This window comes from Anomaloglossus baeobatrachus, chromosome 9 (assembly GCF_048569485.1).
Source record: "Anomaloglossus baeobatrachus isolate aAnoBae1 chromosome 9, aAnoBae1.hap1, whole genome shotgun sequence".
NCBI classification, from domain to species: Eukaryota; Metazoa; Chordata; class Amphibia; order Anura; family Aromobatidae; genus Anomaloglossus; species Anomaloglossus baeobatrachus.
This window is the reverse complement of record NC_134361.1, coordinates 99,470,893-99,478,919: the sequence shown is the minus strand read 5'-3', so window position 1 is coordinate 99,478,919 and position 8,027 is coordinate 99,470,893.

The following is an 8,027-nucleotide window of genomic DNA, read 5'->3' as shown; positions in this document are numbered from 1 at the left end:
ATGCTGAGCCTTGTAGTTCTGCAGCTGTCTGCTCTCCTGCATACACTCACTAGTGGAGAATGAAGGAGAACAGATTGAAGAAGGAAATGACATCAGATTTTTTTTTTCCCTTCACCAATCTTTAATGACATTGTTCACTGATAAAATAAAAGCAAAAAACCGCGGTGAACAAAAATGCAGCAAAATGCAGCCAAGAACGCACAAAATGCGTTTTTGCCGCGGATGCGTTTTTAGCTGCCAGAAACGCAGCGTTTTTGATGCCACAAAAAATGGTTAGGTGTGCACATACCCTAAGGGCAGAGAGTGGCTGGGGCCCAACTGGACACACAGCCATGGGAAGCACTAGATGAAATGCCCAGCTCATTAAGAGGGAGGGCCACACCCTATTTGCACTGAGTACAAAAGTAAACAAAAAAGTGAGCCAGAGTTGATATACATGCAGTTTGTCAGCTCATGTTCACACTGGCCATAAGACAAAAAAACAAAACTGAAAGTAATATAAACATATACCCTGCTGTAACTAATTTAGGCTGCTTTCACACTACGTTTTTTTAACATGCGTCCTGAACGTTTTTTTAACGCAAAAAACGGATCCAGTGCAAATGCGGTTTCATTTAAATGCATTTGCAATGGACTCGCGTCAACATGCGTTCACCTGCGTTTGCGTGCGTTATAGTGAGGATCCAGCGACTTGTAGTTTTTTTAACATTTTTCAAAAACGCTACTTGTAGCGTTTTTGAGCTGCGTCCAAATACTGCAAATTGCTGGATCCTGACTATGCTGCACGCAAACGCATGTGAACGCTGGCGTGCTGATAGACAGGATCCTGCTTGCTCTACTGAGCATGCCCAGAAACCAGCCTCTGGTGATCCCTCCCTCTCTCCCCCTCCCTCCCTCTCTCCCCCTCCCTCCCTCTCTCCCCCTCCCTCCCTCTCTCCCCCTCCCTCCCTCTCTCCCCCTCCCTCCCTCTCTCCCCCTCCCTCCCTCTCTCCCCCTCCCTCCCTCTCTCCCCCTCCCTCCCTCTCTCCCCCTCCCTCCCTCTCTCCCCCTCCCTCCCTCTCTCCCCCTCCCTCCCTCTCTCCCCCTCCCTCCCTCTCTCCCCCCTCCCTCCCTCTCTCCCCCTCCCTCCCTCTCTCCCCCTCCCTCCCTCTCTCCCCCTCCCTCCCTCTCTCCCCTCCCTCCCCTCCCCTCCCTCCCTCTCTCCCCCTCCCTCTCTCCCCCTCCCTCCCTCTCTCCCCCTCCCTCCCTCCCTCCCTCTCTCCCCCTCCCTCCCTCTCTCCCCCTCCCTCCCTCTCTCCCCCTCCCTCCCTCTCTCCCCCTCCCTCCCTCTCTCCCCCTCCCTCCCTCTCTCCCCCTCCCTCCCTCTCTCCCCCTCCCTCCCTCTCTCCCCCTCCCTCCCCCTCCCTCCCACACACCCCCCTCCCACCCTCACCCCCCACCCACCCTCACTCCCCCACCCACCCACACCCCCTCCCACCCACACACCCCCTCCCACCCTCTCCCCCCTCCCTCCCACTCTCCCCCTCCCACCCTCACACCCCCCACCCTCCCCTCCCACCCTCACCCCCACCCTCCCTCTCCCCCCCCTCCCTCCCACACACCCCCCACCCTCCCTCACTCCCCCCTCCCTCCCTCACCCCCCCTCCCTCCCACTCTCCCCCCACCCTCCCACCACCCCCCTCCCACCCACTCACCCCCACCCACCCTCACTCCCCCCCCTCCCACCCTCTCTCCCCCCACCCACCCACACACCCCCCCCACCCCCACACTCCCCCCTCCCACCCACTCACCCCCCTCCCACCCCACACCCCCCACCCTCCCACACACCCCCCACCCTCCCACTCTCCCCCCCTCCCACCCTCTCACCCCCCCTCCCACCCTCACCCCCCCCTCCCTCCCCACCCTCCCCACTCCCACCCCTCCCTCCCCCCCTCCTCCCACACCCCCTCCCACCCTCACCCCCTCCCTCCCTCTCTCCCCCTCCCTCCCTCTCACCCCCACCCACCCACACTCCCCCCACCCACCCCACTCCCCCCTCCACCCCCCTCCCACCCACACTCCCCCACCCTCCCTCACTCCCCCCTCCCTCCCTCTCTCCCCCCCTCCCTCCCTCTCCCCCTCCCCTCCCTCTCTCCCCTCCCTCCCTCTCCCCCTCCCTCCCCTCTCCCCCCTCCCTCCCACTCTCCCCCCCCTCCCTCCCACTCACCCCCACCCACCCACCCCACACCCCCCCTCCTCCCACACACCCCCACCCACCCTCCCTCTCTCCCCCTCCCTCCCACCCACCTCCCTCCCCCCCACCCTCCCCCACCCACCCACCCCTCTCTCCCCCTCCCTCCCTCCCTCACTCCCCCTCCCTCCCTCCCACTCTCCCCCTCCCTCCCTCCCTCTCTCCCCCTCCCTCCCTCCCTCTCTCCCCCACCCCCTCCCACTCCCCCTCCCTCCCACCCTCCCCCCTCCCTCCCTCCCCCCCCTCCCTCCCACCCACCCCCCTCCCTCCCTCCTCCTCCCCCCTCCCTCCCTCCCTCTCTCCCCCACCCTCCCTCCCTCTCTCCCCCCCTCCCTCCCTCACTCCCCCCCCCCCCCTCCCTCACCCCCCCTCCCTCCCACCTCTCTCCCCTCCCACCCTCCCTCACACCCCCCTCCCTCCCTCCCTCACTCTCCCCCTCCCACCCTCCCTCACTCACCCCCCTCCCTCCCTCCCTCTCTCTCCCCCTCCCTCCCTCCCTCTCTCACCCCCTCCCTCCCCCCTCTCTCACTCCCCCTCCCACCCTCCCTCTCACCCCTCCCTCCCTCCCTCCCTCTCACCCCCTCCCACCCACCCTCTCCCCCTCCCTCCCTCCCACTCTCCCCCTCCCCCTCCCTCTCACCCCCTCCCTCCCTCCCACTCTCCCCCTCCCTCCCTCCCTCTCCCCCCTCCCTCCCTCCCTCTCTCCCCCTCCCTCCCTCCCTCTCTCCCCCTCCCTCCCTCCCTCTCACCCCCCCTCCCTCCCTCCTCCTCCCCCTCCCTCCCTCCCACTCTCCCCCCCCACCCTCCCCCTCTCTCCCCCTCCCACCCTCCCTCTCTCCCCCCTCCCTCCCCTCACCCCCTCCCTCCACCCTCTCACCCCTCCCACCCACCCTCACTCCCCCACCCTCCCACCCTCACTCCCCCCTCCCTCCCTCCCTCTCTCCCCCTCCCTCCCTCCCTCCCTCCCCCTCCCACCACCCTCACTCCCCCCCTCCCTCCCTCCACTCCCCCCTCCCTCCCTCCCTCTCTCCCCCCCTCCCTCCCTCCCCTCTCACCCCCCTCCCTCCCTCCCTCTCCACCCCCTCCTCCCTCCCCACTCCCCCCTCCCTCCCACCCTCTCTCCCCTCCCTCCCACCCTCACCCCCTCCCTCCCTCCCTCACCCCCCCACCCTCCCTCTCTCCCCCTCCCACCCTCCCCTCACTCCCCCTCCCACCCTCCTCCCCTCCCTCCCCCTCCCACCCTCCCACTCACCCCCTCCCTCCCTCCCCTCTCCCCCACCCCCTCCCTCTCACCCCCCCTCCCTCCCACTCTCCCCCTCCCTCCCTCCCTCTCTCCCCCTCCCTCCCTCCCACTCTCCCCCTCCCACCCTCCCACTCTCCCCCTCCCCCCTCCCTCTCACCCCCTCCCACCCTCCCTCACTCCCCCTCCCTCCCTCACTCCCCCTCCCACCCTCACCCCCCTCCCTCCCACACCCCCCTCCCTCCCACTCTCCCCCTCCCTCCCTCTCTCCCCCTCCCTCCCTCTCTCCCCCTCCCTCCCTCTCTCCCCCACCCTCCCTCTCTCCCCCTCCCTCCCTCTCTCCCCCTCCCTCCCTCTCCCCCTCCCTCCCCTCACCCCCCTCCCTCCCTCTCTCCCCCTCCCTCCCTCTCTCCCCCCACCCTCCCTCTCTCCCCCCCTCCCTCCCCCCCTCCCTCCCCCTCCCTCCCTCTCACCCCTCCCCCCTCCCTCCCCACTCCCCCACCTCCCTCTCTCCCCCCCACCCACACACCCCCCTCCCACCCTCCCCTCCCTCCCACTCCCCCTCCCTCCCTCCCTCTCTCCCCCTCCCACCCTCCCTCTCACCCCCTCCCTCCCTCCCACTCTCCCCCTCCCTCCCTCCCTCTCTCCCCCTCCCTCCCTCCCACTCTCCCCCCCTCCCTCCCTCACTCCCCCTCCCACCCACCCTCTCTCCCCCTCCCTCCCTCCCTCTCTCCCCCTCCCTCCCTCCCTCTCTCCCCCTCCCTCCCTCCCTCTCTCCCCCTCCCTCCCTCCCTCTCTCCCCCTCCCTCCCTCCCTCTCTCCCCCTCCCTCCCTCCCTCTCTCCCCCTCCCTCCCTCCCTCCCCCCCTCTCTCCCCCTCCCTCCCTCCCTCCCTCTCTCCCCCCTCCCTCCCTCCCTCTCTCCCCCTCCCTCCCTCCCTCTCTCCCCCTCCCTCCCTCCCTCTCTCCCCCTCCCTCCCTCCCTCTCTCCCCCTCCCTCCCTCCCTCTCTCTCTCCCCCTCCCTCCCTCCCTCTCTCCCCCTCCCTCCCTCTCTCCCCCTCCCTCCCTCTCTCCCCCTCCCTCCCTCTCTCCCCCTCCCTCCCTCCCTCTCTCCCCCTCCCTCCCTCCCTCTCTCCCCCTCCCTCCCTCTCTCCCCCTCCCTCCCTCTCTCCCCCTCCCTCCCTCTCTCCCCCTCCCTCCCTCTCTCCCCCTCCCTCCCTCCCTCTCTCCCCTCCCTCCCTCCCTCTCTCCCCCTCCCTCCCTCCCTCTCCCCCTCCCTCCCTCCCTCTCTCCCCCTCCCTCCCTCTCTCCCCCTCCCTCCCTCTCTCCCCCTCCCTCCCTCTCTCCCCCTCCCTCCCTCCCTCTCTCCCCCTCCCTCCCTCCCTCTCTCCCCCTCCCTCCCTCCCTCTCTCCCCCTCCCTCCCTCCCTCTCTCCCCCTCCCTCCCTCTCTCCCCCTCCCTCCCTCCCTCTCTCCCCCTCCCTCCCTCCCTCTCTCCCCCTCCCTCCCTCCCTCTCTCCCCTCCCTCCCTCCTCCCTCTCCCCCTCCCTCCCTCCCTCTCTCCCCCTCCCTCCCTCCCTCTCTCCCCCCTCCCTCCCTCTCTCCCCCTCCCTCCCTCTCTCCCCCTCCCTCCCTCTCTCCCCCTCCCTCCCTCTCTCCCCCTCCCTCCCTCTCTCCCCCTCCCTCCCTCTCTCCCCCTCCCTCCCTCTCTCCCCCTCCCTCCCTCCCTCTCTCCCCCTCCCTCCCTCCCTCTCTCCCCCTCCCTCCCTCCCTCTCTCCCCCTCCCTCCCTCCCTCTCTCCCCCTCCCTCCCTCTCTCCCCCTCCCTCCCTCTCTCCCCCTCCCTCCCTCTCTCCCCCTCCCTCCCTCTCTCCCCCTCCCTCCCTCTCTCCCCCTCCCTCCCTCCCTCTCTCCCCCTCCCTCCCTCCCTCTCTCCCCCTCCCTCCCTCCCTCTCTCCCCCTCCCTCCCTCCCTCTCTCCCCCTCCCTCCCTCCCTCTCTCCCCCTCCCTCCCTCCCTCTCTCCCCCTCCCTCCCTCCCTCTCTCCCCCTCCCTCCCTCCCTCTCTCCCCCTCCCTCCCTCCCTCTCTCCCCCTCCCTCCCTCCCTCTCTCCCCCTCCCTCCCTCCCTCTCTCCCCCTCCCTCCCTCCCTCTCTCCCCCTCCCTCCCTCCCTCTCTCCCCCTCCCTCCCTCCCTCTCTCCCCCTCCCTCCCTCCCTCTCTCCCCCTCCCTCCCTCCCTCTCTCCCCCTCTCCCTCTCTCCCTCTCTCCCCCTCTCCCTCTCTCCCCCTCCCCCTCTCCCCCTCCCTCCCTCCCCCTCTCCCCCTCCCTCCCTCTCTCCCCCTCCCTCCCTCTCTCCCCTCCCTCCCTCCCTCTCTCCCCCTCCCTCCCTCTCTCCCCCTCCCTCCCTCTCTCCCCCTGCCTCCCTCCCTCTCTCCCCCTGCCTCCCGCTCTCCCCCTGCCTCCCGCTCTCCCCCTGCCTCCCCCTCCCTCCCCCTCCCTCCCTCCCCCTCCCTCCCCCTGCCTCCCCCTCTCTCCCCCTGCCTCCCTCTCTCCCCCTCCTGAGAGCTGCAGACACTCGTAACCAAGATAAATATCGGGTAACCAAGCAAAGCGCTTCTCTTAGTTACCCAATGTTTACGTTGGTTATGTGTGCAGGGAGCAGGCAGCCCTGCTCCTAGCAGCTGCGGATGCTTGTAACCCAGGTAAATATCGGGTATCCAAGCAAGTTACCCAATATTTACCTTGGTTACCAGTGTCTGCAGCTGTCAGAAGCCGGCTCCCAGTCTATCACGTTCAGTTCCACTGACTCCCGATCACATGACTCCAATGCCCGCCCATAAACTTAAAGTGACAGGATCCTGCAAAATAACACATGCGTTTGCATGCTTTTTTTGCTGTAAAAGCAGGATCCGCTTTTACAGCAAAAAAACGTTCATGACGCATGCTAAAAAAAGTAGTGTGAAAGCAGCCTAAAAGCATAATGCATATAAATAAATATAAGGTACTTAGTAAACACTATTTTTGATTAAAAAAAAGCGTAAAGTCTTTTGTGCTCAGTACAAATAGGGTGCGGCCCCCTCTCAGTGAGCCGGGCACTTCATCTAGTGCCTCCCATGGCTGTGTGACAAGTTGGGACCCAGCCACTCTCTGCCCTTATTCACATTGATGTCTGGTGACACACGGTGAGGTTTAATATTACAGAGTGTAGGTACTGTCCTGATTGGTTGCACCTTGTCGCGGTGGGATGGCTTTACACTAAAAATAATGTTTATTAAGTACCCTATGTTTATTTATATGCATTATGCTTTTAAGTAGTTACAGCAGGGTATACGTTTATATTTTCAGTTTTGGTTTTCATTTTATAAATGTTGGTAAAATAAGAAATATCCCATAGTGCGTTGCTGGGCCCGCTGTGCTCCGCTGTACCCTTACTGTGTCCCCCCTCGGGTCTCCCGACCTCGTACATGGTGACTGTTTTAATAGTCGTCAGCCACTATTTAGCTCCTGTGGCTGTGGTTCGTCCGAGCCTGATGACGTCATTATTTATTCTGGCTCTGATGAAACTTGACCGCTGCAGTCAATCAGCAGCCACTGATTAGCTGCAGCGGTCGCATACCTGAAGAGAAGATCCAGGAGACTGATGGGGAGTACAATAGGGAATATGGAGGAACGTCACCAGTCCAGCAGGTCAGTGATAGTCCCTCGTTGTACCGTCACTCTGTGCCTCGCGCTGTGTAGTGGACGGCCCCTTTATGAAGACTTTCTGATTTTGGAAAACCCCTTTCCCCGGCTGCAGTTTAAACTAATTTACTCGCTGTCTCCAGCGCTGAGGTGTATAATGAATCCTCCTCTATATGTTCTCCTTTATTTCGCTCTTCGACATATAATATTTGGTGCATACTCTTACTTACCCTGTCTTATTTCCGCAGTGTGCAGTTGTGTCGCAGCCTCAGCGAGAAAGGACAAGAAAATGTGACATTCAAAGGTAAATGTTTTGCCCGTGTCTTACATGGCGGCCGCCCGGTACAAGGCTCTGCGTGGCGGCTTCGTGCTCCCAGTAATTGCTCGTTGGCATTGTGTCCCAGCCTACAAGGCGGCCGCCCGGTACAAGGCACTGCGTGGCGGCTTCATGCTCCCAGTAATTGCTCGTTGGCATTGTGTCCCAGCCTACATGGCGGCCGCCCGGTACAAGGCACTGCGTGGCGGCTTCGTGCTCCCAGTAATTGCTCGTTGGCATTGTATCTCAGCCTACATGGCGGCCGCCCGGTACAAGGCTCTGCGTGGCGGCTTCGTGCTCCCAGTAATTGCTCGTTGGCATTGTGTCCCAGCCTACAAGGCGGCCGCCCGGTACAAGGCACTGCGTGGCGGCTTCATGCTCCCAGTAATTGCTCGTTGGCATTGTGTCCCAGCCTACATGGCGGCTTGCTATACTAACACTCCTCACAGAACATACCGTTGAAATAGACACTTCAGCCGCAGATGAGGTTTATTAGCAGAGAAGTACAGAAGACGCCGCTCTCCATAGCTGCACACGGCTAATCTAACACGTGTTCTCCATGT